Here is a 27,984-nt window from a genome sequence, read left to right as displayed (position 1 = left end):
GGCTTTAACCTGCAGGAAAAGTGGCAAAACTTGCAGAACCACCTGGAGGATAGCTGAGGTGGGAATCGAATTCCCTCTACTCAACTGACCTCCCGAGGCTGAGTGGACCCATTTCCACCCCTCGTACGACATTTCAAATTTTCATGGCAGCTCCGGAAATCAAACCCTGGCTTCCGGGGATGGCAGCTAATCACACTAACCACTACACCACAGAGAAAGACTTCTTTGTTATTATCGAAAATAGTAGTGTTACGAAAACGATGGAATTTTTCGGCTGGGAAGGCTTGGACGAAATGAGAGTAGCTGTTCGACTAAACGGTGCGTTCCGAGCTGTGAGTGGAGAAATGGCGTACTATATTAGAAGAATAAATTTCGTTTCTCTCGGACTCAGTAAGGGATGACACCTATAAAGCCTCAAGGGCAGTCTCCTCGAGCGTGAGTTTTTGGGTCGGTGTTATGTAGTTTGGGAGGATGACAAGTGCCTCGATCAGGTGGCAACACTTTAATATGCTGAACAGGATGGTTGTTGGGGGATAGCTGCGAATATTCCAGGAATAGAGACCGAAGCAGCCGTGGCCTTACGTTAGTTAACCACCCGGCATTTGCCAGGAGGAGAAGTGGACAAACAGGGTAAACCATGGAAAGGAGGACAGGTTTCATTTTGCTAAACGCAATTCCGCCATGAATTGAAATTTTTTATTATACTTAACATAAAAACAAGCAAAAAACGCAACTCGGAATGTGGATCGGTACCTCGCTCAGGCGGCCTCACCTACTATGCTCAACAGAGGCTTTGTGGGGGGATGAGAAGACGAGAAAGGATACCCAAGGAAGAGGGAAGCAATCGACCGCATTTGGCTGGAGGAGAAGTGTGAAATCACAGAAAACCACGCCGAGGACGGCGGACAAGTGAGATGGGAATCGAAAACCCCTCTACTCCGTTGATCTCCAGAGGCTGAGTGAGAACCCTTCCAAGCCCTCTTACCACTCGCAACTGAGTTAGAGTAACAAAATTATTACAGGGCGTATTCGTTAGCCAATGAGCGATATTTTTCCTTACTTAAGGAGACCGAGACAATTTACTTGGGAAACGAGAAGCGCGTGCAGTCTTGGCCGAGTGGTTAAGGCGTCTGACTAGAAATCAGATTCCCTCTGGGAGCGTAGGTTCGAGTCCTATCGACTGCGTGAGTTTTATTCAATTGGACATAATGCGAAAACTGAAAATTTGGTCAAGTAGGAATTTTTCTTTCCCTCTTCCTTTTTAATTCACTTACACTCCAGGGTTGGTTTTTACCTCGGACTCAGGAAGGGATCCCACTTCTACCGCCTAAAGGGCCGTGTCACCAGGCGAGTTGGCCGTGCAGTCAGCAGCGAGCAGCTGTGAGCTTCCATCCGGCAGATAGTGGGTTCGAACCACATTGCCGGCAGCCTTGAAGATGGTTTTCCGTGGTTTGCCATTTTCACACCAAGCAAAAGCTGCTTTCCTATCCTGTCTTCCCCATAACACATATATATATGTGTCGGTGAGACGTACAGCTTATTCTTCTGCTTTATCTGTTTAAACTCCAGAGCCGGTTTTACCATCGGGCCTCTACCGCCTCAAGCGCAGTTTCCTGGAACTTGAGACTCTGGGTCGGTGATAAAACTGAGGATGAGGACTAATTTCTCGCCCAGGTGGCCTCACCTGATATCATGAATTCGTTCCTTCTGTGGGACGGGAAGATTGCAAGGGATAGACAACGAAGAGGGAAGGAAGCGTCCGTGGCCTTAAGTTTGGTACTATCGCGGCATTAGCCTGGAGGAAAAGTGGCAAAACTTGCATAACCACCTGGAGGATAGCTAACGCGGGAATCGCATCCCCTCTACTCAACTGACCTCCCGAGGCTGAGTGGTCCCATTGCCACCCCTCGTACCACATTTCAAATTTTCATGGCTGCGCCGGAAATCTAACCCGGGCTTCCGGGGATGGCAGCTAATCACACTAACCCCTACACCACAGAGACGGACTTCCTTGTCATTATCGAAAAAAGTAGTGTTACGAAAACGTTGGAAAATTTGGGCTCGGAGGGCTTGGACGAAATGAGAGGAGCTGTTCGACTAAACGGTGCGTTCCGAGCTGTGAGTGGAGAAATGGCGTAGTTAATTATCATCATCATCATCATCATCTGTTTACCCTGCAGGGTCAGTTTTTCCCTCGGACACACCGAGGGATCCCACCTCTACCGCCTCAAGTGCAGTGTCCTGGAGCTTCAGACGCTTGGTCGGGGATACAACTGGGGAGAATGACCAGTACCTCGCCCAGGCGGCCTCACCTGCTATGCTGAACAGGGGCCTTGTAGGGGGGCGCGAAGATTGGAAGGGATAGGCAAGGATGAGGGAAGGAAGCGGCCGTGGACTTAAGTTAGGTACCATCCAGGCATTCGCCTGGAGGGGAAGTGGGAAACCACGGAAAACCACTTCCAGGGTGGCTGAGGTGGGAATCGATCCCGCCTCTACTCAGTTGACCTCCCGAGGCTGAGTGGACACCGTTCCAACCCTCGTTCCACTTTTCAAATTTCGTGGCTGAGCCGGGAATCGATCCCGGACCTCCGGGGGTGGCAGCTAATCACGATAATCACTACACCACAGAGGCGGACTCGTACTATATTAGACGAATAAATTTCGTTTCTCTCGGACTCAGTAATGGATGCCACCTATAAAGCCTCAAGGGCAGTCTCCTCGAGCGTGAGATTTTGGGTCGGTGGTATATAGTTTGGGAGGAGGACAAATACCGCGATCAGGTGGCAACACTTAATATGCTGAACAGGATGGTTGTTGGGGGATAGCAACGAATATACCAGGAATAGAGACCGGAACAGCCGTGGCCTTACGTTAGTTAACCACCCGGCATTTGCCAGGAGAAGAAATAGAAAAACAGGGTAAACCACGGAAAGGAGGACAGGTTTGATTTTGCTAAACGCAATTCCGCCATGAATTGAAATTTTTTATTATCCTTAACATAAAAACAAGCGTCCGCCTCTGTGGTGTAGTGGTTAGCGTGATTAGCTGCCACCCCCGGAGGCCCGGGTTCGATTCCCGGCTCTGCCACGAAATTTGAAAAGTGGTACGAGGGCTGGAACGGGGTCCACTCAGCCTCGGGAGGTCAACTGAGGAGAGGTGGGTTCGATTCCCATCTCAGCCATCCTGGAAGTGGTTTTCCGTGGTTTCCCACTTCTCCTCCAGGCGAATGCCGGGATGGTACCTAACTTAAGGCCACGGCCGCTTCCTTCCCTCTTCCTTGCCGATCCCTTCCAATCTTCCCATCCCTCCACAAGGCCCCTGTTCAGCATAGCAGATGAGGCCGCCTGGGCGAGGTACTGGTCATTCTCCCCAGTTGTATCCCCCGACCAAGAGTCTGAAGCTCCAGGACACTGCCCTTGAGGCGGTAGAGGTGGGATCCCTCGCTATGTCCGAGGGAAAAACCGAACCTGGAGGGTAAACAGATGATGATGATGATGATGATGATGATGATAAAAACAAGCAAAAAACACTACTCGGGATGTAGATCGGTACCTCGCCCAGGCGGCCTCACCTGCTATGCTCAACAGAGGCTTTGTGGGGCGATGAGAAGACGGGAAAGAATACCCAATGAAGAGGGAAGGAATCGGCCGTGGCCTTAAGATAGGTACCATCTCACATTTGGCTGGAGGAGAAGTGGGAAACCACAGAAAACCACTCCGAGGATTTCGGACAAGTGAGATGGGAATCGAAAACCCCTCTACTCAGTTGATCTCCCGAGGCTGAGTGAGAACCCTTCCAAGCCCTCGTACCACTCGCAACTGAGTTAGAGTAACAAAATTATTACAGGGCGTATTCGTTAGCCATCATCATCATCATCATCATATGTTTACCCTCCAGGTTCGGTTTTTCCCTAGGACTCAGCGAGGGATCCCACCTCTACCGCCTCAAGGGCAGTGTCCTGGTGCTTCAGACTCTTGGTCTGGGGATACAACTGGGGAGAATGACCAGTACCTCGCCCAGGCGGCCTCACCTGCTATGCTCAACAGGGGCCTTGTGGGGGATGGGAAGATTAGAAGGGATAGGCTAGGAAGAGGGAAGGAAGCGGCCGTGGCCTTAAGTTAGGTACCATCCCGGCATTTGCCTGGAGGAGAAGTGGGAAACCACGGAAATCCACTTTTAGGATGGCTGAGGTGGGAATCGAACCCACCTCTACTCAGTTGACCTCCCGAGGCTGAGTGGACCCCGTTCCAGCCCTCGTACCACTTTTCAAATTTCGTGGCAGAGCCGGGAATCGAACCCGGGCCTCCGGGGGTGGCAGCTAATCACGTTAACCACTACACCACAGAGGCGGACATTCGTTAGCCAATGAGCGATATTTTTCCTTACTTAAAGAGACCGAGACAATTTACTTAGGAAACAAGAAGCGCGTGCAGTCGTGGCCGAGTGGTTAAGGCGTCTGACTAGAAATCAGATTCCCTCTGGGAGCGTCGGTTCGAGTCCTACCGACTGCGTGAGTTTTATTCAATTGGACATAATGCGAAAACTGAAAATTTGGTCAAGTAGGAATTTTTCCTTCCCTCTTCCTTTTTTAATCCACTTACACTCCAGGGTTGGTTTTTACCTCGGACTCAGGAAGGGATCCCACTTCTACCGCCTAAAGGGCCGTGTCACCAGGCGAGTTGGCCGTGCAGTCAGCAGCGAGCAGCTGTGAGCTTTCATCCGGCAGATAGTGGGTTCGAACCACATTGCCGGCAGCCTTGAAGATGGTTTTCCGTGGTTTGCCATTTTCACACCATGCAAATGCAGCCTTTCCTATCCCCTCATCCCCATAACACCTATATGTGTCGGTGCGACGTACAGCTTATTCTTCTTCTTTATCTGTTTAACCTCCAGAGCCGGTTTTACCCTCGGGCCTCTACCGCCTCAAGCGCAGTTTCCTGGAACTTCAGACTCTGTGTCGGGGATAAAACTTGTTGAGGAGGACCAATTTCTCGCCAAGGTGGCCTCACCTGATATCATGAACACGGGCCTTCTGGGGGACGGGAAGATTGCAAGGGATAGACAACGTAGAGGGAAGGAAGCGGCCCTGGCCTTAAGTTTGGTACTATCGCAGCATTAGGCTGGAGGAAAAGTGGCAAAACTTGCAGAACCACCTGGAGGATAGCTGAGGTGAGAATCGAATCCCCTCTACTCAACTGATCTCCCGAGGCTGTGTGGACCCATTGCCACCCCTAGTACAACATTTCAAATTTTCATGGCTGCTCCGGAAATCTAACCCGGGCTTCCTGGGATGGCAGCTAATCACACTAACCACTACACCACAGAGACGGACTTCTTTGTTGTTATCGAAAAAAGTAGTGTTACGAAAACGTTGGAATTTTTGGGCTCGGAAGGCATGGACGAAATGAGAGGAGCTGTTCGACTAAACGGTGCGTTCCGTGCTGTGAGTGGAGAAATAGCGCACTATATTAGACGAATAAATTTCGTTTCTCTCGGACTCAGTAATTTATCATCATCATCATCATCATCTGTTTACCCTCCAGGTTCGGTTTTTCCCTCGGACTTAGCGAGGGATCCCACCTCTACCGCCTCAAGGGCAGTGTCCTGGAGCTTCAGACTCTTGGTCGGGGGATACAACTGGGGAGTATGACCAGTACCTCGCCCAGGCGGCCTCAATGCTATGCTGAACAGGGGCCTTGTGGAGGGATGGAAAGTTTGGAAGGGATAGACAAGGAAGAGGGAAGGAAGCGGCCGTGGCCTTAAGTTAGGTACTATCCCGGCATTCGCCTGGAGGAGAAGTGGGAAACCACGGAAAACCACTTCCAGGATGGCTGAGGTGGGAATCGAACCCACCTCTACTCACTTGACCTCCCGAGGCTGAGTGGACCCCGTTCCAGCCCTCGTACCACTTTTCAAATTTCGTGGCAGAGCCGGGAATCGAACCCGGGCCTCCGGGGTTGGCAGCTAATCACGCTAACCACTACACTACAGAGGCGGACCTCAGTAATTTATGCCACCTATAAAGCCTCAAGGCAGTCTCCTCGAGCGTGAGATTTTGGGTCGGTGGTATATAGTTTGGGAGGATGACAAGTGCCTCGATCAGGTGGCAACACTTAATATGCTGAACAGGATGGTTGTTGGGGGATAGCAACGAATATACCAGGAATAGAGACCGAAGCAGCCGTGGCCTTACGTTAGTTAACCACGCGGCATTTGCCAGGAGGAGAAGTGGAAAAACAGGGTAAACCACGGAAAGGAGAACAGGTTTCATTTTGCTGAACGCAATTCCGCCATGAATTGAAATTTTTTATTATCCTTAACATAAAAACTAGCAAAAAACGCAACTCGGAATGTGGATCGGTACCTCGCCCAGGTGGCCTCACCTACTATGCTCAACAGAGGCCTTGTGGGGGGATGAGAAGACGAGAAAGGATACCCAAGGAAGAGGGAAGCAATCGACCGCATTTGGCTGGAGGAGAAGTGGGAAACCACAGAAAACCACTCCGAGGATTGCGGACAAGTGAGATGGGAATCGAAAACCCCTCTACTCAGTTGTACTCCCGAGGCTGAGTGAGAACCTTCCAAGCCCTCGTACCACTCGCACTGAGTTAGAGTGACAAAATTATTACAGGGCGTATTCGTTAGCCAATGAGCGATATTTCTCCTTCCTTAAAGAGACCGAGACAATTTACTTGGAACACAAAAAGCGCGTGCAGTCGTGGCCGAGTGGTTAAGGCGTCTGACTAGAATTCAGATTCCCTCTGGGAGCGTAGGTTCGAGTCCTACCGACTGCGTGAGTTTTATTCAATTGTACATAATGTGAAAACTGAAGATTTCGTCAAGTAGGAATTTTTCCCTCTTTCTTCCTTTTTAATCCACTTACCCTCCAGTGTTGGTTTTTACCTCGGAGTCACGAAGGGATCCCACTTCTACGGCCTAAAGGGCCTTGTCACCAGGCGAGTTGGCCGTGCAGTTAGCAGCGAGCAGCTGTGAGCTTCCATCCGGCAGACAGTGAGTTCGAACCACATTGCCGGCAGCCTTGAAGATGGTTTTCCGTGGTTTGCCATTTTAACACCAAGCAAATGCTGCCTTTCCTATCCCGTCATCCCCATAACACCTATATGTGTCGGTGCGACGTACAGCTTCTTCTTCTTCTTTATGTTTTTAACCTCCAGAGCCGGTTTTACCCTCGGGCCTCTACCGCCTCAAGCGCAGTTTCCTGGAACTTCAGACACTGGGTCGGGGATAAAACTGGGGAGGAGGACCAATTTCTCGCCTAGGTGGCCCCACCTAATATCATGAACGCGGGCCTTCTGGGGGACGGGAAGATTGCAAGGGATAGACAACGAAGGGGGAAGGAAGAGGCCGTGGCCTTATGTTTGGTACTATCGCGGCTTTAGCCTGGAGGAAAAGTGGCAAAACTTGCAGAACCACCTGGAGGATAGCTGAGGTGGGAATCGAATTCCCTCTACCCAACTGACCTCCCGAGGCTGAGTGGACCCATTTCCACCCCTCGTACGACATTTCAAATTTTCATGGCAGCGCCGGAAATCAAACCCTGGCTTCCGGGGATGGCAGCTAATCACACTAACCACTACACCACAGAGAAAGACTTCTTTGATATTATCGAAAATAGTAGTGTTACGAAAACGATGGAATTTTTGGGCTGGGAAGGCTTGGACGAAATGAGAGTAGCTGTTCGACTAAACGGTGCGTTCCGAGCTGTGAGTGGAGAAATGGCGTACTATATTAGAAGAATAAATTTCGTTTCTCTCGGACACAGTAAGGGATGACACCTATAAAGCCTCAAGGGCAGTCTCCTCGAGTGTGAGTTTTTGGGTCGGTGGTATATAGTTTGGGAGGATGACAAGTGCCTCGATTAGGTGGCAACACTTAATATGCTGAACAGGATGGTTGTTGGGGGATAGCAACGAATATACCAGGAATAGAGACCGAAGCAGACGTGGCCTTACGTTAGTTAACCACCCGGCATTTGCCAGGAGGAGAAGTGGACAAACAGGGTAAACCATGGAAAGGAGGACAGGTTTGATTTTGCTAAACGCATTTCCGCCATGAATTGAAATTTTTTATTATCCTTAACATAAAAACAAGCAAAAAACACAACTCGGAATGTGGATCGGTACCTCGCTCAGGCGGCCTCACCTACTATGCTCAACAGAGGCTTTGTGGGGGGATGAGAAGACGAGAAAGGATACCCAAGGAAGAGGGAAGCAATCGACCGCATTTGGCTGGAGGAGAATTGGGAAACCACAGAAAACCACTCCGAGGATAGCGGACAAGTGAGATGGGAATCGAAAAAACCTCTACTCCGTTGATCTCCCCAGGCTGAGTGAGAACCCTTCCAAGCCCTCTTACCACTCGCAACTGAGTTAGAGTAACAAAATTATTACAGGGCGTTTTCGTTAGCCAATGAGCGATATTTTTCCTTACTTAAAGAGAACGAGACAATTTACGTGGGAAACAATAAGCGCGTGCAGTCGTGGCCGAGTGGTTAAGGCGTCTGACTAGAAATCAGATTCCGTCTGGGAGCGTAGGTTCGAGTCCTTCAGACTGCGTGAGTTTTATTCAATTGGACATAATGCGAAAACTGAAAATTTTGTCAAGTAGCAATTTTTCCTTCCCTCTTCCTTTTTTAATCCACTTACACTCCAGGGTTGGTTTTTACCTCGGAGTCAGGAAGGGATCCCACTTCTACCGCCTAAAGGGCCGTGTCACCAGGCGAGTTGGCCGTGCAGTCAGCAGCGAGCAGCTGTGAGCTTCCATCCGGCAGATAGTGGGTTCGAACCACATTGCCGGCAGCCTTGAAGATGGTTTTCCGTGGTTTGCCATTTTCACACCAAGCAAATGCAGCCTTTCCTATCCCCTCATCCCCATAACACCTATATGTGTCGGTGCGACGTACAGCTTATTCTTCTTCTTTATCTGTTTAACCTCCAGAGCCGGTTTTACCCTCGGGCCTCTACCGCCTCAAGCGCAGTTTCCTGGAACTTCAGACTCTGTGTCGGGGATAAAACTGGGGAGGAGGACCAATTTCTCGCCAAGGGGGCCTCACCTGATATCATGAACACGGGCCTTCTGGGGGACGGGAAGATTGCAAGGGATAGACAACGTAGAGGGAAGGAAGCGGCCCTGGCCTTAAGTTTGGTACTATCGCAGCATTAGGCTGGAGGAAAAGTGGCAAAACTTGCAGAGCCACCTGGAGGATAGCTGAGGTGAGAATCGAATCCCCTCTACTCAACTGACCTCCCGAGGCTGTGTGGACCCATTGCCACCCCTAGTACAACATTTCAAATTTTCATGGCTGCTCCGGAAATCTAACCCGGGCTTCCTGGGATGGCAGCTAATCACACTAACCATTACACCACAGAGACGGACTTCTTTGTTGTTATCGAAAAAAGTAGTGTTACGAAAACGTTGGAATTTTTGGGCTCGGAAGGCTTGGACGAAATGAGAGGAGCTGTTCGACTAAACGGTGCGTTCCGAGCTGTGAGTGGAGAAATAGCGCACTATATTAGACGAATAAATTTCGTTTCTCTCGGAATCAGTAATTTATCATCATCATCATCATCATCTGTTTACCCTCCAGGTTCGGTTTTTCCCTCGGACTTAGCGAGGGATCCCACCTCTACCGCCTCAAGGGCAGTGTCCTGGAGCTTCAGACTCTTGGTCGGGGGATACAACTGGGGAGTATGACCAGTACCTCGCCCAGGCGGCCTCACCTGCTATGCTGAACAGGGGCCTTGTGGAGGGATGGGAAGTTTGGAAGGGATAGACAAGGAAGAGGGAAGGAAGCGGCCGTGGCCTTAAGTTAGGTACTATCCCGGCATTCGCCTGGAGAAGAAGTGGGAAACCACGGAAAACCACTTCCAGGATGGCTGAGGTGGGAATCGAACCCACCTCTACTCACTTGACCTCCCAGGGCTGAGTGGACCCCGTTCCAGCCCTCGTACCACTTTTCAAATTTCGTGGCAGAGCCGGGAATCGAACCCGGGCCTCCGGGGGTGGCAGCTAATCACGCTAACCACTACACTACAGAGGCGGACCTCAGTAATTTATGCCACCTATAAAGCCTCAAGGCAGTCTCCTCGAGCGTGAGATTTTGGGTCGGTGGTATATAGTTTGGGAGGAGGACAAATACCGCGATCAGGTGGCAACACTTAATATGCTGAACAGGATGGTTGTTGGGGGATAGCAACGAATATACCAGGAATAGAGACCGAAGCAGCCGTGGCCTTACGTTAGTTAACCACGCGGCATTTGCCAGGAGGAGAAGTGGAAAAACAGGGTAAACCACGGAAAGGAGAACAGGTTTCATTTTGCTGAACGCAATTCCGCCATGAATTGAAATTTTTTATTATCCTTAACATAAAAACTAGCAAAAAACGCAACTCGGAATGTGGATCGGTACCTCGCCCAGGTGGCCTCACCTACTATGCTCAACAGAGGCCTTGTGGGGGGATGAGAAGACGAGAAAGGATACCCAAGGAAGAGGGAAGCAATCGACCGCATTTGGCTGGAGGAGAAGTGGGAAACCACAGAAAACCACTCCGAGGATTGCGGACAAGTGAGATGGGAATCGAAAACCCCTCTACTCAGTTGATCTCCCGAGGCTGAGTGAGAACCTTCCAAGCCCTCGTACCACTCGCAACTGAGTTAGAGTGACAAAATTATTACAGGGCGTATTTGTTAGCCAATGAGCGATATTTCTCCTTACTTAAAGAGACCGAGACAATTTACTTGGAAAACAAGAAGCGCGTGCAGTCGTGGCCGAATGGTTAAGGCGTCTGACTAGAAATCAGATTCCCTCCGGCAGCCTTGAAGATGGTTTTCCGTGGTTGCCATTTTCACACCCAGCAAATGCTGCCTCTCCTATCCCGTCATCCCATAACACCTATATGTGTCGGTGCGACGTACAGCTTATTCTTCTTCTTTATATTTTTAACCTCCAGAGCCGTTTTTACCCTCGGGCCTCTACCGCCTCAAGCGCGGTTTCCTGGAACTTCAGACACTGGGTCGGGGATAAAACTGGGGAGGGGGACCAATTTCTCGCCTAGGTGGCCTCACCTAATATAATGAACGCGGGCCTTCTGCCGGACGGGAAGATTGCAAGGGATAGACAACGAAGGGGGAAGGAAGCGGCCGTGGCCTTAAGTTTGGTACTATCGCGGCTTTAACCTGGAGGGAAAGTGGCAAAACTTGCAGAACCACCTGGAGGATAGCTGAGGTGGGAATCGAATTCCCTCTACTCAACTGACCTCCCGAGGCTGAGTGGACCCATTTCCACCCCTCGTACGACATTTCAAATTTTCATGGCAGCGCCGGAAATCAAACCCTGGCTTCCGGGGATGGCAGCTAATCACACTAACCACTACACCACAGAGAAAAACTTCTTTGTTTTTATCGAAAATAGTAGTGTTACGAAAACGATGGAATTTTTGGGCTGGGAAGGCTTGGACGAAATGAGAGTAGCTGTTCGACTAAACGGTGCGCTCCGAGCTGTGAGTGGAGAAATGGCGTACTATATTAGAAGAATAAATTTCGTTTCTCTCGGACTCAGTAAGGGATGACACCTATAAAGCCTCAAGGGCAGTCTCCTCGAGCGTGAGTTTTTGGGTCGGTGGTATATAGTTTGGGAGGATGACAAGTGCCTCGATCAGGTGGCAACACTTAATATGCTGAACAGGATGGTTGTTGGGGGATAGCAACGAATATACCAGGAATAGAGACCGAAGCAGACGTGGCCTTACGTTAGTTAACCACCCGGCATTTGCCAGGAGGAGAAGTGGACAAACAGGGTAAACCATGGAAAGGAGGACAGGTTTGATTTTGCTAAACGCAATTCCGCCATGAATTGAAATTTTTTATTATCCTTAACATAAAAACAAGCAAAAAACACAACTCGGAATGTGGATCGGTTCCTCGCTCAGGCGGCCTCACCTACTATGCTCAACAGAGGCTTTGTGGGTGGATGAGAAGACGAGAAAGATACCCAAGGAAGAGGGAAGCAATCGACCGCATTTATCTGGAGGAGAAGTGTGAAACCACAGAAAACCACTCCGAGGATGGCGGACAAGTGAGATGTGAATCGAAAACCCCTCTACTCCGTTGATCTCCCGAGGCTGAGTGAGAACACTTCCAAGCCCTCTTACCACTCGCAACTGAGTTAGAGTGACAAAATTATTACAGGGCGTATTCGTTAGCCAATGAGCGATATTTCTCCGTACATAAAGAGACCGAGACAATTTACTTGGGAAACAAGAAGCGCGTGCAGTCGTGGCCGAGTGGTTAAGGCGTCTGACTAGAAATCAGATTCTCTCTGGGAGCGTAGGTTCGAGTCCTACCGACTGCGTGAGTTTTATTCCATTGGACATAATGTGAAAGCTGAAAATTTGGTCAAGTAGGAATTTTTCCTTCCTTCTTCTTTTTTAATCCACTTACTCTCCAGGGTTGGTTTTTACCTCGGACTCAGGAAGGGATCCCACTTCTACCGCCTAAAGGGCCGTTTCACCAGGCGAGTTGGCCGTGCAGTCAGCAGCGAGCAGCTGTGAGCTTCCACCCGGCAGATAGTGGGTTCGAACCACATTGCCGGCAGCCTTGAAGATGGTTTTCCGTGGTTTGCCATTTTCACACCAAGCAAATGCTGCCTTTCCTATCCCGTCATCCCCATAACACCTATATGTGTCGGTGCGACGTACAGCATATTCTTGTTCTTTATCTGTTTAACCTCCAGAGCCGGTTTTACCATCGGGCCTCTACCGCCTCAAGCGCAGTTTCCTGGAACTTCAGACTCTGGGTCGGGGATAAAACTAGGGAGGAGGACCAATTTCTCGCCAAGGTGGCCTCACCTGATATCATGAACACGGGCCTTCTGGGGGACGGGAAGATTGCAAGGGATAGACAACGAAGAGGGAAGGAAGCGGCCCTGGCCTTAAGTTTGGTACTATCGCAGCGTTAGGCTGGAGGAAAAGTGGCAAAACTTGCAGAACCGCCTGGAGGATAGCTGAGGTGAGAATCGAATCCCCTCTACTCAACTGACCTCCCGAGGCTGTGTGGACCCATTGCCACCCCTAGTACAACATTTCAAATTTTCATGGCTGCTCCGGAAATCTAACCCGGGCTTCCTGGGATGGCAGCTAATCACACTAACCACTACACCACAGAGACGGACTTCTTTGTTGTTATCGAAAAAAGTAGTGTTACGAAAACGTTGGAATTTTTGGGCTCGGAAGGCTTGGACGAAATGAGAGGAGCTGTTCGACTAAACGGTGCGTTCCGAGCTGTGAGTGGAGAAATAGCGCACTATATTAGACGAATAAATTTCGTTTCTCTCGGACTCAGTAATTTATGCCACCTATAAAGCCTCAAGGCAGTCTCCTCGAGCGTGAGATTTTGGGTCGGTGGTATATAGTTTGGGAGGAGGACAAATACCGCGATCAGGTGGCAACACTTAATATGCTGAACAGGATGGTTGTTGGGGGATAGCAACGAATATACCAGGAATAGAGACCGAAGCAGCCGTGGCCTTACGTTAGTTAACCACCCGGCATTTGCCAGCAGGAGAAGTGGAAAAACAGGGTAAACCACGGAAAGGAGAACAGGTTTCATTTTGCTGAACGCAATTCCGCCATGAATTGAAATTTTTTATTATCCTTAACATAAAAACTAGCAAAAAACGCAACTCGGAATGTGGATCGGTACCTCGCCCAGGCGGCCTCACCTACTATGCTCAACAGAGGCCTTGTGGGGGGATGAGAAGACGAGAAAGGATACCCAAGGAAGAGGGAAGCAATCGACCGCATTTGGCTGGAGGAGAAGTGGGAAACCACAGAAAACCACTCCGAGGATTGCGGACAAGTGAGATGGGAATCGAAATCCCCTCTACTCAGTTGATCTCCCGAGGCTGAGTGAGAACCTTCCAAGCCCTCGTACCACTCACAACTGAGTTAGAGTGACAAAATTATTACAGGGCGTATTCGTTAGCCAATGAGCGATATTTCTCCTTACTTAAAGAGACCGAGACAATTTACTTGGGAAACAAGAAGCGCGTAGGTTCGAGTCCTACCAACTGCGTGAGTTTTATTCAATTGGACATAATGTGAAAACTGAAGATTTCGTCAAGTAGGAATTTTTCCTTCTTTCTTCCTTTTTAATCCACTTACCCTCCAGGGTTGGTTTTTACCTCGGAGTCACGAAGGGATCCCACTTCTACGGCCTAAAGGGCCGTGCAGTTAGCAGCGAGCAGCTGTGAGCTTCCATCCGGCAGACAGTGGGTTCGAACCACATTGCCGGCAGCCTTGAAGATGGTTTTCCGTGGTTTGCCATTTTCACACCAAGCAAATGCTGCCTCTCCTATCCCGTCATCCCATAACACCTATATGTGTCGGTGCGACGTACAGCTTATTCTTCTTCTTTATATTTTTAACCTCCAGAGCCGGTTTTACGCTCGCGCCTCTACCGCCTCAATCGCAGTTTCCTGGAACTTCAGACACTGGGTCGGGGATAAAACTGGGGAGGAGGACCAATTTCTCGCCTAGGTGGCCTCACCTAATATCATGAACGCGGGCCTTCTGGGGGACGGGAAGATTGCAAGGGATAGACAACGAAGGGGGAAGGAAGCGGCCGTGGCCTTAAGTTTGGTACTAACGCGGCTTTAGCCTGCAGGAAAAGTGGCAAAACTTGCAGAACCACCTGGAGGATAGCTGAGGTGGGAATCGAATTCCCTCTACTCAACTGACCTCCCGAGGCTGAGTGGACTCATTTCCACCCCTCGTACGACATTTCAAATTTTCATGGCAGCGCCGGAAATCAAACCCTGGCTTCCGGGGATGGCAGCTAGTCACACTAACCACTACACCACAGAGTAAGTCTTCTTTGTTATTATCGAAAATAGTAGTGTTACGAAAACGATGGAATTTTTGGGCTGGGAAGGCTTGGACGAAATGAGAGTAGCTGTTCGACTAAACGGTCCGTTCCGAGCTGTGAGTGGAGAAATGGCGTACTATATTAGAAGAATAAATTTCGTTTCTCTCGGACTCAGTAAGGGATGACACCTATAAAGCCTCAAGGGCAGTCTCCTCGAGCGTGAGTTTTTGGGTCGGTGGTATATAGTTTGGGAGGATGACAAGTGCCTCGATCAGGTGGCAACACGTAATATGCTGAACAGGATGGTTGTTGGGGGATAGCAACGAATATACCAGGAATAGAGACCGAAGCAGCCGCGGCTTACGGTAGTTAACCACCCGGCATTTGCCAGGAGGAGAAGTGGACAAACAGGTTAAACCATGGAAAGGAGGACAGGTTTGATTTTGCTAAACGCAATTCCGAAGTGCGTGCAGTCGTGGCCGAGTGGTTAAGGCGTCTGACTAATATAGTACTATATTAGACGAATAAATTTCGTTTCTCTCGGACTCAGTAATTTATGCCACCTACAAAGCCTCAAGGCAGTCTCCTCGAGCGTGAGATTTTGGGTCGGTGGTATATAGTTTGGGAGGAGGACAAATACCGCGATCAGGTGGCAACACTTAATATGCTGAACAGGATGGTTGTTGGGGGATAGCAACGAATATTCCAGGAATAGAGACCGAAGCAGCCGTGCCCTTACGTTAGTTAACCACCCGGCATTTGCCAGGAGGAGAAGTGGAAAAACAGGGTAAACCACGGAAAGGAGAACAGGTTTCATTTTGCTGAACGCAATTCCGCCATGAATTGAAATTTTTTATTATCCTTAACCTAAAAACTAGCAAAAAACGCAACTCGGAATGTGGATCGGTACCTCGCCCAGGCGGCCTCACCTACTATGCTCAACAGAGGCCTTGTGGGGGGATGAGAAAACGAGAAAGGATACCCAAGGAAGAGGGAAGCATTCGACCGCATTTGGCTGGAGGAGAAGTGGGAAACCACAGAAAACCACTCCGAGGATGGCGGACAAGTGAGATGGGAATCGAAAACCCCTCTACTCAGTTGATCTCCCTAGGCTGAGTGAGAACCTTCCAAGCCCTCGTACCACTCGCAACTGAGTTAGAGTGACAAAAATTTACAGGGCGTATTCGTTAGCCAATGAGCGATATTTCTCCTTACTTAAAGAGACCGAGACCATTTACTTGGGAAACGAGAAGTGCGTGCAGTCGTGGCCGAGTGGTTAAGGCGTCTGACTAGAAATCAGATTCCCTCTGGGAGCGTAGGTTCGAGTCCTACCGATTGCGTGAGTTTTATTCAGTTGGACATAATGTGAAAACTGAAGATTTCGTCAAGTAGGAATTTTTCCTTCTTTCTTCTTTTTTAATCCACTTACCCTCCTGGGTTGGTTTTTACCTCGGAGTCACGAAGGGATGCCACTTCTACGGTCTAAAGGGCCGTGTCACCAGGCGAGTTGGCCGTGCAGTTAGCAGCGAGCAGCTGTGAGCTTCCATCCGGCAGACAGTTTGTTCGAACCACATTGCCGGCAGCCTTGAAGATGGTTTTCCGTGGTTTGCCATTTTCACACCAAGCAAATGCTGCCTCTCCTATCCCGTCATCCCATAACACCTATATGTGTCGGTGCGACGTACAGCTTATTCTTCTTCTTTATCTGTTTAACCTCCAGAGCCGGTTTTACACTCGGGCCTCTACCGCCTCAAGCGCAGTTTCCTGGAACTTCAGACACTGGGTCGGGGATAAAACTGGGGAGGAGGACCAATTTCTCGCCTAGGTGGCCTCACCTAATATCATGAACGCGGGCCTTCTGGGGGACGGGAAGATTGCAAGGGATAGACAACGAAGGGGGAAGGAAGCGGCCGTGGCCTTAAGTTTGGTACTATCGCGGCTTTAACCTGCAGGAAAAGTGGCAAAACTTGCAGAACCACCTGGAGGATAGCTGAGGTGGGAATCGAATTCCCTCTACTCAACTGACCTCCCGAGGCTGAGTGGACCCATTTCCACCCCTCGTACGACATTTCAAATTTTCATGGCAGCTCCGGAAATCAAACCCTGGCTTCCGGGGATGGCAGCTAATCACACTAACCACTACACCACAGAGAAAGACTTCTTTGTTATTATCGAAAATAGTAGTGTTACGAAAACGATGGAATTTTTGGGCTGGGAAGGCTTGGACGAAATGAGAGTAGCTGTTCGACTAAACGGTGCGTTCCGAGCTGTGAGTGGAGAAATGGCGTACTATATTAGAAGAATAAAATTCGTTTCTCTCGGACTCAGTAAGGGATGACACCTATAAAGCCTCAAGGGCAGTCTCCTCGAGCGTGAGTTTTTGGGTCGGTGTTATATAGTTTGGGAGGATGACAAGTGCCTCGATCAGGTGGCAACACTTTAATATGCTGAACAGGATGGTTGTTGGGGGATAGCTGCGAATATTCCAGGAATAGAGACCGAAGCAGCCGTGGCCTTACGTTAGTTAACCACCCGGCATTTGCCAGGAGGAGAAGTGGACAAACAGGGTAAACCATGGAAAGGAGGACAGGTTTCATTTTGCTAAACGCAATTCCGCCATGAATTGAAATTTTTTATTATACTTAACATAAAAACAAGCAAAAATCGCAACTCGGAATGTGGATCGGTACCTCGCTCAGGCGGCCTCACCTACTATGCTCAACAGAGGCTTTGTGGGGGGATGAGAAGACGAGAAAGGATACCCAAGGAAGAGGGAAGCAATCGACCGCATTTGGCTGGAGGAGAAGTGTGAAATCACAGAAAACCACGCCGAGGACGGCGGACAAGTGAGATGGGAATCGAAAACCCCTCTACTCCGTTGATCTCCAGAGGCTGAGTGAGAACCCTTCCAAGCCCTCTTACCACTCGCAACTGAGTTAGAGTAACAAAATTATTACAGGGCGTATTCGTTAGCCAATGAGCGATATTTTTCCTTACTTAAGGAGACCGAGACAATTTACTTGGGAAACGAGAAGCGCGTGCAGTCTTGGCCGAGTGGTTAAGGCGTCTGACTAGAAATCAGATTCCCTCTGGGAGCGTAGGTGCGAGTCCTATCGACTGCGTGAGTTTTATTCAATTGGACATACTGTAATGCGAAAACTGAAAATTTGGTCAAGTAGGAATTTTTCCTTCCCTCATACTTTTTTAATCCAAATACACTCCATGGATGGTTTTTACCTCGGACTCAGGAAGGGATCCCACTTCTACGGCCTAAAGGGCCGTGCAGTTAGCAGCGAGCAGCTGTGAGCTTCCATCCGGCAGATAGTGGGTTCGAACTACATTGCCGGCAGCCTTGAAGATGGTTTTCCGTGGTTTGCCATTTTCACACCAAGCAAATGCTGCCTTTCCTATCCCGTCATCCCCATAACACCTTTATGTGTCGGTGCGACGTACAGCTTATTCTTCTTCTTTATCTGTTTAACCTCCAGAGCCGGTTTTACCCTCGGGCCTCTACCGCCTCAAGCGCAGTTTCCTGGAACTTCAGACTCTGGGTCGGGGATAAAACTGGGGAGGAGGACCAATTTCTCGCCAAGGTGGCCTCACCTGATATCATGAACACGGGCCTTCTGGGGGACGGGAAGATTGCAAGGGATAGACAACGAAGAGGGAAGGAAGCGGCCCTGGCCTTAAGTTTGGTACTATCGCAGCATTAGGCTGGAGGAAAAGTGGCAAAACTTGCAGAACCACCTGGCGGATAGCTGAGGTGAGAATCGAATCCCCTCTACTCAACTGACCTCCCGAGGCTGAGTGGTCCCATTGCCACCCCTCGTACCACATTTCAAATTTTCATGGCTGCGCCGGAAATCTAACCCGGGCTTCCGGGGATGGCAGCTAATCACACCACAGAGACGGACTTCCTTGTCATTATCGAAAAAAGTAGTGTTACGAAAACGTTGGAAATTTTGGGCTCGGAGGGCTTGGACGAAATGAGAGGAGCTGTTCGACTAAACGGTGCGTTCCGAGCTGTGAGTGGAGAAATGGCGTAGTTAATTATCATCATCATCATCATCATCTGTTTACCCTGCAGGGTCAGTTTTTCCCTCGGACACACCGAGGGATCCCACCTCTACCGCCTCAAGTGCAGTGTCCTGGAGCTTCAGACGCTTGGTCGGGGATACAACTGGGGAGAATGACCAGTACCTCGCCCAGGCGGCCTCACCTGCTATGCTGAACAGGGGCCTTGTAGGGGGGCGCGAAGATTGGAAGGGATAGGCAAGGATGAGGGAAGGAAGCGGCCGTGGCCTTAAGTTAGGTACCATCCCGGCATTCGCCTGGAAGAGAAGTGGGAAACCACGGAAAACCACTTCCAGGATGGCTGAGGTGGGAATCGAACCCACCTCTACTCAGTTGACCTCCCGAGGCTGAGTGGACCCAGTTCCAGCCCTCGTACCAATTTTCAAATTTCGTGGCAGAGCCGGGAATCGAACCCGGGCCTCCGGGGGTGGCAGCTAATCACGCTAACCACTACACCACAGAGGCGGACATCTTTTATTATCCTTAACAAAAAAACTAGCAAAAAACGCAACTCGGAATGTGGATCGGTACCTCGCCCAGGCGGCCTCACCTACTATGCCCAACAGAGGCCTTGTGGGGGGATGAGAAGACGAGAAAGGATACCCAAGGAAGAGGGAAGCAATCGACCGCATTTGGCTGGAGGAGAAGTGGGAAACCACAGAAAACCACTCCGAGGATGGCGGACAAGTGAGATGGGAATCGAAAACCCCTCTACTCCGTTGATCTCCCGAGGCTGAGTGAGAAACCTTCCAAGCCCTCTTACCACTCGCAACTGAGTTAGAGTAACAAAATTATTACAAGGCGTATTCGTTGAGCCAATGAGCGATATTTTTCCTTACTTAAGGAGACCGAGACAATTTACTTGGGAAACAAGAAACGCGTGCAGTCGTGGCCGAGTGGTTAAGGCGTCTTACTAGAAATCAGATTCCGTCTGGGAGCGTAAGTTCGAGTCCTACCGACTGCGTTAGTTTTATTCAATTGGACATAATGCGAAAACTGAAAATTTGGTCAAGTAGGAATTTTTCTTTCCCTCTTCCTTTTTTAATTCACTTACACTCCAGGGTTGGTTTTTACCTCGGACTCAGGAAGGGATCCCACTTCTACCGCCTAAAGGGCCGTGTCACCAGGCGAGTTGGCCGTGCAGTCAGCAGCGAGCAGCTGTGAGCTTCCATCCGGCAGATAGTGGGTTCGAACCACATTGCCGGCAGCCTTGAAGATGGTTTTCCGTGGTTTGCCATTTTCACACCAAGCAAAAGCTGCTTTCCTATCCTGTCTTCCCCATAACATATATATATATGTGTCGGTGAGACGTACAGCTTATTCTTCTGCTTTATCTGTTTAAACTCCAGAGCCGGTTTTACCATCGGGCCTCTACCGCCTCAAGCGCAGTTTCCTGGAACTTGAGACTCTGGGTCGGTGATAAAACTGAGGATGAGGACTAATTTCTCGCCCAGGTGGCCTCACCTGATATCATGAATTCGTTCCTTCTGTGGGACGGGAAGATTGCAAGGGATAGACAACGAAGAGGGAAGGAAGCGTCCGTGGCCTTAAGTTTGGTACTATCGCGGCATTAGCCTGGAGGAAAAGTGGCAAAACTTGCATAACCACCTGGAGGATAGCTAACGCGGGAATCGCATCCCCTCTACTCAACTGACCTCCCGAGGCTGAGTGGTCCCATTGCCACCCCTCGTACCACATTTCAAATTTTCATGGCTGCGCCGGAAATCTAACCCGGGCTTCCGGGGATGGCAGCTAATCACACTAACCCCTACACCACAGAGACGGACTTCCTTGTCATTATCGAAAAAAGTAGTGTTACGAAAACGTTGGAAATTTTGGGCTCGGAGGGCTTGGACGAAATGAGAGGAGCTGTTCGACTAAACGGTGCGTTCCGAGCTGTGAGTGGAGAAATGGCGTAGTTAATTATCATCATCATCATCATCATCTGTTTACCCTGCAGGGTCAGTTTTTCCCTCGGACACACCGAGGGATCCCACCTCTACCGCCTCAAGTGCAGTGTCCTGGAGCTTCAGACGCTTGGTCGGGGATACAACTGGGGAGAATGACCAGTACCTCGCCCAGGCGGCCTCACCTGCTATGCTGAACAGGGGCCTTGTAGGGGGGCGCGAAGATTGGAAGGGATAGGCAAGGATGAGGGAAGGAAGCGGCCGTGGACTTAAGTTAGGTACCATCCAGGCATTCGCCTGGAGGGGAAGTGGGAAACCACGGAAAACCACTTCCAGGGTGGCTGAGGTGGGAATCGATCCCGCCTCTACTCAGTTGACCTCCCGAGGCTGAGTGGACACCGTTCCAACCCTCGTTCCACTTTTCAAATTTCGTGGCTGAGCCGGGAATCGATCCCGGACCTCCGGGGGTGGCAGCTAATCACGATAATCACTACACCACAGAGGCGGACTCGTACTATATTAGACGAATAAATTTCGTTTCTCTCGGACTCAGTAATGGATGCCACCTATAAAGCCTCAAGGGCAGTCTCCTCGAGCGTGAGATTTTGGGTCGGTGGTATATAGTTTGGGAGGAGGACAAATACCGCGATCAGGTGGCAACACTTAATATGCTGAACAGGATGGTTGTTGGGGGATAGCAACGAATATACCAGGAATAGAGACCGGAACAGCCGTGGCCTTACGTTAGTTAACCACCCGGCATTTGCCAGGAGAAGAAATAGAAAAACAGGGTAAACCACGGAAAGGAGGACAGGTTTGATTTTGCTAAACGCAATTCCGCCATGAATTGAAATTTTTTATTATCCTTAACATAAAAACAAGCGTCCGCCTCTGTGGTGTAGTGGTTAGCGTGATTAGCTGCCACCCCCGGAGGCCCGGGTTCGATTCCCGGCTCTGCCACGAAATTTGAAAAGTGGTACGAGGGCTGGAACGGGGTCCACTCAGCCTCGGGAGGTCAACTGAGGAGAGGTGGGTTCGATTCCCATCTCAGCCATCCTGGAAGTGGTTTTCCGTGGTTTCCCACTTCTCCTCCAGGCGAATGCCGGGATGGTACCTAACTTAAGGCCACGGCCGCTTCCTTCCCTCTTCCTTGCCGATCCCTTCCAATCTTCCCATCCCTCCACAAGGCCCCTGTTCAGCATAGCAGATGAGGCCGCCTGGGCGAGGTACTGGTCATTCTCCCCAGTTGTATCCCCCGACCAAGAGTCTGAAGCTCCAGGACACTGCCCTTGAGGCGGTAGAGGTGGGATCCCTCGCTATGTCCGAGGGAAAAACCGAACCTGGAGGGTAAACAGATGATGATGATGATGATGATGATGATGATAAAAACAAGCAAAAAACACTACTCGGGATGTAGATCGGTACCTCGCCCAGGCGGCCTCACCTGCTATGCTCAACAGAGGCTTTGTGGGGCGATGAGAAGACGGGAAAGAATACCCAATGAAGAGGGAAGGAATCGGCCGTGGCCTTAAGATAGGTACCATCTCACATTTGGCTGGAGGAGAAGTGGGAAACCACAGAAAACCACTCCGAGGATTTCGGACAAGTGAGATGGGAATCGAAAACCCCTCTACTCAGTTGATCTCCCGAGGCTGAGTGAGAACCCTTCCAAGCCCTCGTACCACTCGCAACTGAGTTAGAGTAACAAAATTATTACAGGGCGTATTCGTTAGCCATCATCATCATCATCATCATATGTTTACCCTCCAGGTTCGGTTTTTCCCTAGGACTCAGCGAGGGATCCCACCTCTACCGCCTCAAGGGCAGTGTCCTGGTGCTTCAGACTCTTGGTCTGGGGATACAACTGGGGAGAATGACCAGTACCTCGCCCAGGCGGCCTCACCTGCTATGCTCAACAGGGGCCTTGTGGGGGATGGGAAGATTAGAAGGGATAGGCTAGGAAGAGGGAAGGAAGCGGCCGTGGCCTTAAGTTAGGTACCATCCCGGCATTTGCCTGGAGGAGAAGTGGGAAACCACGGAAATCCACTTTTAGGATGGCTGAGGTGGGAATCGAACCCACCTCTACTCAGTTGACCTCCCGAGGCTGAGTGGACCCCGTTCCAGCCCTCGTACCACTTTTCAAATTTCGTGGCAGAGCCGGGAATCGAACCCGGGCCTCCGGGGGTGGCAGCTAATCACGTTAACCACTACACCACAGAGGCGGACATTCGTTAGCCAATGAGCGATATTTTTCCTTACTTAAAGAGACCGAGACAATTTACTTAGGAAACAAGAAGCGCGTGCAGTCGTGGCCGAGTGGTTAAGGCGTCCGACTAGAAATCAGATTCTCTCTGGGAGCGTAGGTTCGAGTCCTACCGACTGCGTGAGTTTTATTCAATTGGACATAATGTGAAAACTGAAAATATGGTCAAGTAGGAATTTTTCCTTCCCTCTTCCTTTTTAATCCACTTACACTCCAGGGTTGGTTTTTACCTCGGACTCAGGAAGGTATCCCACTTCTACGGCCTAAAGGGCCGTGTCACAAGGCGAGTTGGCCGAGCAGTTAGCAGCGACCAGCTGTGAGCTTCCATCCGGCAGATAGTGGGTTCGAACGACATTGCCGGCAGCCTTGAAGATGGTTTTCCGTGGTTTGCCATTTTCACACCAAGCAAATGCTGCCTTTCCTATCCCGTCATCCCCATAACACCTATATGTGTCGGCGCGACGTACAGCTTATTCTTCTTCTTTATCTGTTTAACCTCCAGAGCCGGTTTTACCCTCGGGCCTCTACCGCCTCAAGCGCAGTTTCCTGGAACTTCAGACATTGGGTCGGGGATAAAACTGGGGAGGAGGACCAATTTCTCACCAAGGTGGCCTCACCTGATATCATGAACACGGGCCTTCTGGGGGACGGGAAGATTGCAAGGGATAGACAACGAAGAGGGCAGGAAGCGGCCCTGGCCTTAAGTTTGGTACTATCGCAGCATTAGGCTGGAGGAAAAGTGGCAAAACTTGCAGAACCACCTGGAGGATAGCTGAGGTGAGAATCGAATCCCCTCTACTCAACTGACCTCACGAGGCTGTGTGGACCCATTGCCACCCCTAGTACAACATTTCAAATTTTCATGGCTGCTCCGGAAATCTAACCCGGGCTTCCTGGGATGGCAGCTAATCACACTAACCACTACACCACAGAGACGGACTTCTTTGTTGTTATCGAAAAAAGTAGTGTTACAAAAACGTTGGAATTTTTGGGCTCGGAAGGCTTGGACGAAATGAGAGGAGCTGTTCGACTAAACGGTGCGTTCCGAGCTGTGAGTGGAGAAATAGCGCACTATATTAGACGAATAAATTTCGTTTCTCTCGGACTCAGTAATTTATGCCAAATATAAAGCCTCAAGGCAGTCGCCTCGAGCGTGAGATTTTGGGTCGGTGGTATATAGTTTGGGAGGAGGACAAATACCGCGATCAGGTGGCAACACTTAATATGCTGAACAGGATGGTTGTTGGGGGATAGCAACGAATATACCAGGAATAGAGACCGAAGCAGCCGTGGCCTTACGTTAGTTAACCACCCGGCATTTGCCAGGAGGAGAAGTGGAAAAACAGGGTAAACCACGTAAAGGAGAACAGGTTTCATTTTGCTGAACGCAATTCCGCCATGAATTGAATTTTTTTATTATCCTTAACATAAAAACTAGCAAAAAACGCAACTCGGAATGTGGATCGGTACCTCGCCCAGGCGGCCTCACATACTATGCTCAACAGAGGCCTTGTGGGGGGATGAGAAGACGAGAAAGGATACCCAAGGAAGAGGGAAGCAATCGACCGCATTTGGCTGGAGGAGAAGTGTGAAACCACAGAAAACCACTCCGAGGATGGCGGACAAGTGAGATGGGAATCGAAAACCCCTCTACTCCGTTGATCTCCTTCCAAGCCCTCTTACCACTCGCAACTGAGTTAGAGTAACAAAATTATTACAGGGCGTATTCGTTAGCCAATGAGCGATATTTTTCCTTACTTAAGGAGACCGAGACAATTTACTTGGGAAACAAGAAGCGCGTGCAGTCGTGGCCAAGTGGTTAAGGCGTCTGACTAGAAATCAGATTCCCTCTGGTAGCGTAGGTTCGAGTACTACCGACTGCGTGGGTTTTATTCAATTGGACATAATGTGGAAACTGAAGATTTCGTCAACGAGGAATTTTTCCTTCTTTCTTCCTTTTTAATCCACTTACCCTCCAGGGTTGGTTTTTACCTCGGAGTCACGAAGGGATCCCACTTCTACGGCCTAAAGGGCTGTGCAGTTAGCAGCGAGCAGCTGTGAGCTTCCATCCGGCAGACAGTGGGTTCGAACCACATTGCCAGCAGCCTTGAAGATGGTTTTCCGTGGTTTGCCATTTTCACACCAAGCAAATGCTGCCTCTCCTATCCCGTCATCCCATAACACCTATATGTGTCGGTGCGACGTACAGCTTATTCTTCTTCTTTATATTTTTAACCACCAGAGCCGGTTTTACCCTCGGGCCTCTACCGCCTCAAGCGCAGTTTCCTGGAACTTCAGACTCTGGGTCGGTGATAAAACTGAGGATGAGGACTAATTTCTCGCCCAGGTGGCCTCACCTGATATCATGTATTCGGGCCTTCTGTGGGACGGGAAGATTGCAAGGGATAGACAACGAAGAGGGAAGGAAGCGTCCGTGGCCTTAAGTTTGGTACTATCGCGGCATTAGCCTGGAGGAAAAGTGGCAAAACTTGCAGAACCACCTGGAGGATAGTTAAGGCGGGAATCGAATCCCCTCTACTCAACTGACCTCCCGAGGCTGAGTGGACCCATTGCCACCCCTCGTACCACATTTCAAATTTTCATGGCTGCGCCGGAAATCTAACCCGGGCTTCCGGGGATGGCAGCTAATCACACTAACCCCTACACCACAGAGACGGACTTCCTTGTCATTATCGAAAAAAGTAGTGTTACGAAAACGTTGGAAATTTTGGGCTCGGAGGGCTTGGACGAAATGAGAGGGGCTGTTCGACTAAACAGTGCGTTCCGAGCTGTGAGTGGAGAAATGGCGTAGTTAATTATCATCATCATCATCATCTGTTTACCCTCCAGGGTCAGTTTTTCCCTCGGACACACCGAGGGATCCCACCTCTACCGCCTCAAGGGCAGTGTCCCTCAGCTTCAGACGCTTGGTCGGGGATACAACTGAGGAGAATGACCAGTACCTCGCCCAGGCGGCCTCACCTGCTATGCTGAACAGGGGCCTTGTAGGGGGACGGGAAGATTGGAAGGGATAGGCAAGGATGAGGGAAGGAAGCGGCCTTGGACTTAAGTTAGTTAACCACCCGGCATTTGCCAGGAGAAGAAATAGAAAAACAGGGTAAACCACGGAAAGGAGGACAGGTTTGATTTTGCTAAACAAATTCCGCCATGAATTGAAATTTTTTATTATCCTTAACATAAAAACAAGCGTCCGCCTCTGTGGTGTAGTGGTTAGCGTGATTAGCTGCCACCCCCGGAGGCCCGGGTTCGATTCCCGGCTCTGCCACGAAATTTGAAAAGTGGTACGAGGGCTGGAACGGGGTCCACTCAGCCTCGGGAGGTCAACTGAGGAGAGGTGGGTTCGATTCCCATCTCAGCCATCCTGGAAGTGGTTTTCCGTGGTTACCCACTTCTCCTCCAGGCGAATGCCGGGATGGTACCTAACATAAGGCCACGGCCGCTTCCTTCCCTCTTCCTTGCCTATCCCTTCCAATCTTCCCATCCCTCCACAAGGCCCCTGTTCAGCATAGCAGGTGAGGCCGCCTGGGCGAGGTACTGGTCATACTCCCCAGTTGTATCCCCCGACCAAGAGTCTGAAGCTCCAGGACACTGCCCTTGAGCCGGTAGAGGTGGGATCCCTCGCTAAGTCCGAGGGAAAAACCGAACCTGGAGGGTAAACAAATGATGATGATGATGATGATGATGATGATAAAAACAAGCAAAAAACACAACTCGGAATGTTGATCGGTACCTCGCCCAGGCGGCCTCACCTGCAATGCTCAACAGAGGCTTTGTGGGTCGATGAGAAGACGGGAAAGAATACCCAATGAAGAGGGAAGGAATCGGCCGTGGCCGTAAGATAGGTACCATCTCACATTTGGCTGGAGGAGAAGTGGGAAACCACAGAAAACCACTCCGAGGATGGCGGACAAGTGAGATGGGAATCGAAAGCCAATCTACTCAGTTGATGTCCCTAGGCTGAGTGAGACCCCTTCCAAGCTCTCGTACCACTCGCAACTGAGTTACATTTTTCCTTAAGTAAAGAGACCGAGGCAATTAACTTGGGAAACGAGAAGCGCGTGCAGTCGTGGCCGAGTGGTTAAGGCGTCTGACTAGAAATCAGATTCCCTCTGGGAGCGTAGGTTCGTGTCCTACCGACTGCGTGAGTTTTATTCAATTGGACATAATGCGAAAACTGAAAATTTGGTCAAGTTGGAATTTTTCCTTCCCTCTTCCTTTTTTAATCCACTTACACTCCAGGGTTGGTTTTTACCTCTGACTCAGGAAGGGATCCCACTTCTACCGCCTAAAGGGCCGTGTCACCAGGCGAGTTGGCCGTGCAGTCAGCAGCGAGCAGCTGTGAGCTTCCATCCGGCAGATAGTGGGTTCGAACCACATTGCCGGCAGCCTTGAAGATGGTTTTCCGTGGTTTGCCATTTTCACACCAAGCAAATGCTGCCTTTCCTATCCCGTCATCCCCATAACACCTATATGTGTCGGTGCGACGTACAGCTTATTCTTCTTCTTTATCTGTTTAACCTCCAGAGCCGGTTTTACCCTCGGGCCTCTACCGCCTCAAGCGCAGTTTCCTGGAACTTCAGACACTGGGTCGGGGATAAAACTGGGGAGGAGGACCAATTTCTCGCCAAGGTGGCCTCACCTGATATCATGAACACGGGCCTTCTATAGGACGGGAAGATTGCAAGGGATAGACAACGAAGAGGGAAGGAAGCGGCCCTGGCCTTAAGTTTGGTACTATCGCAGCATTAGCCTGGAGAAAACGTGGCAAAACTTGCAGAGCCACCTGGAGGATAGCTGAGGTGAGAATCGAATCCCCTCTACTCAACTGACCTCCCG

General features: G+C 50.1%; 11 non-coding genes across 11 annotated transcripts; all 11 read left to right on the top strand.

Annotated features, from left to right (window-relative positions):
* The first annotated feature begins 1,103 nt into the window (after positions 1-1,103).
* On the top strand, positions 1,104-1,185 carry TRNAS-AGA (transfer RNA serine (anticodon AGA)). The gene has a single exon. It is a non-coding gene; the product is annotated as a tRNA-Ser (tRNA).
* Positions 1,186-4,429: 3,244 nt separating this feature from the next.
* TRNAS-AGA (transfer RNA serine (anticodon AGA)) lies at positions 4,430-4,511 on the top strand. The gene has a single exon. It is a non-coding gene; the product is annotated as a tRNA-Ser (tRNA).
* Positions 4,512-6,712: 2,201 nt separating this feature from the next.
* On the top strand, positions 6,713-6,794 carry TRNAS-AGA (transfer RNA serine (anticodon AGA)). Its single transcript has one exon. It is a non-coding gene; the product is annotated as a tRNA-Ser (tRNA).
* A 1,700-nt stretch (positions 6,795-8,494) lies between these two features.
* On the top strand, positions 8,495-8,576 carry TRNAS-AGA (transfer RNA serine (anticodon AGA)). Its single transcript has one exon. It is a non-coding gene; the product is annotated as a tRNA-Ser (tRNA).
* Positions 8,577-12,288: 3,712 nt separating this feature from the next.
* On the top strand, positions 12,289-12,370 carry TRNAS-AGA (transfer RNA serine (anticodon AGA)). The gene has a single exon. It is a non-coding gene; the product is annotated as a tRNA-Ser (tRNA).
* Positions 12,371-16,141: 3,771 nt separating this feature from the next.
* TRNAS-AGA (transfer RNA serine (anticodon UGA)) lies at positions 16,142-16,223 on the top strand. The gene has a single exon. It is a non-coding gene; the product is annotated as a tRNA-Ser (tRNA).
* Positions 16,224-17,923: 1,700 nt separating this feature from the next.
* On the top strand, positions 17,924-18,005 carry TRNAS-AGA (transfer RNA serine (anticodon AGA)). Its single transcript has one exon. It is a non-coding gene; the product is annotated as a tRNA-Ser (tRNA).
* A 1,834-nt stretch (positions 18,006-19,839) lies between these two features.
* TRNAS-AGA (transfer RNA serine (anticodon AGA)) lies at positions 19,840-19,921 on the top strand. The gene has a single exon. It is a non-coding gene; the product is annotated as a tRNA-Ser (tRNA).
* Positions 19,922-23,166: 3,245 nt separating this feature from the next.
* TRNAS-AGA (transfer RNA serine (anticodon AGA)) lies at positions 23,167-23,248 on the top strand. Its single transcript has one exon. It is a non-coding gene; the product is annotated as a tRNA-Ser (tRNA).
* A 1,680-nt stretch (positions 23,249-24,928) lies between these two features.
* TRNAS-AGA (transfer RNA serine (anticodon AGA)) lies at positions 24,929-25,010 on the top strand. Its single transcript has one exon. It is a non-coding gene; the product is annotated as a tRNA-Ser (tRNA).
* Positions 25,011-27,208: 2,198 nt separating this feature from the next.
* Positions 27,209-27,290, top strand: TRNAS-AGA (transfer RNA serine (anticodon AGA)). Its single transcript has one exon. It is a non-coding gene; the product is annotated as a tRNA-Ser (tRNA).
* Positions 27,291-27,984: the final 694 nt, after the last annotated feature.

Source organism: Anabrus simplex, chromosome 2 (genome assembly GCF_040414725.1).
Source record: "Anabrus simplex isolate iqAnaSimp1 chromosome 2, ASM4041472v1, whole genome shotgun sequence".
NCBI classification, from domain to species: Eukaryota; Metazoa; Arthropoda; class Insecta; order Orthoptera; family Tettigoniidae; genus Anabrus; species Anabrus simplex.
This window is presented reverse-complemented; position numbering and strand designations above follow the sequence as displayed.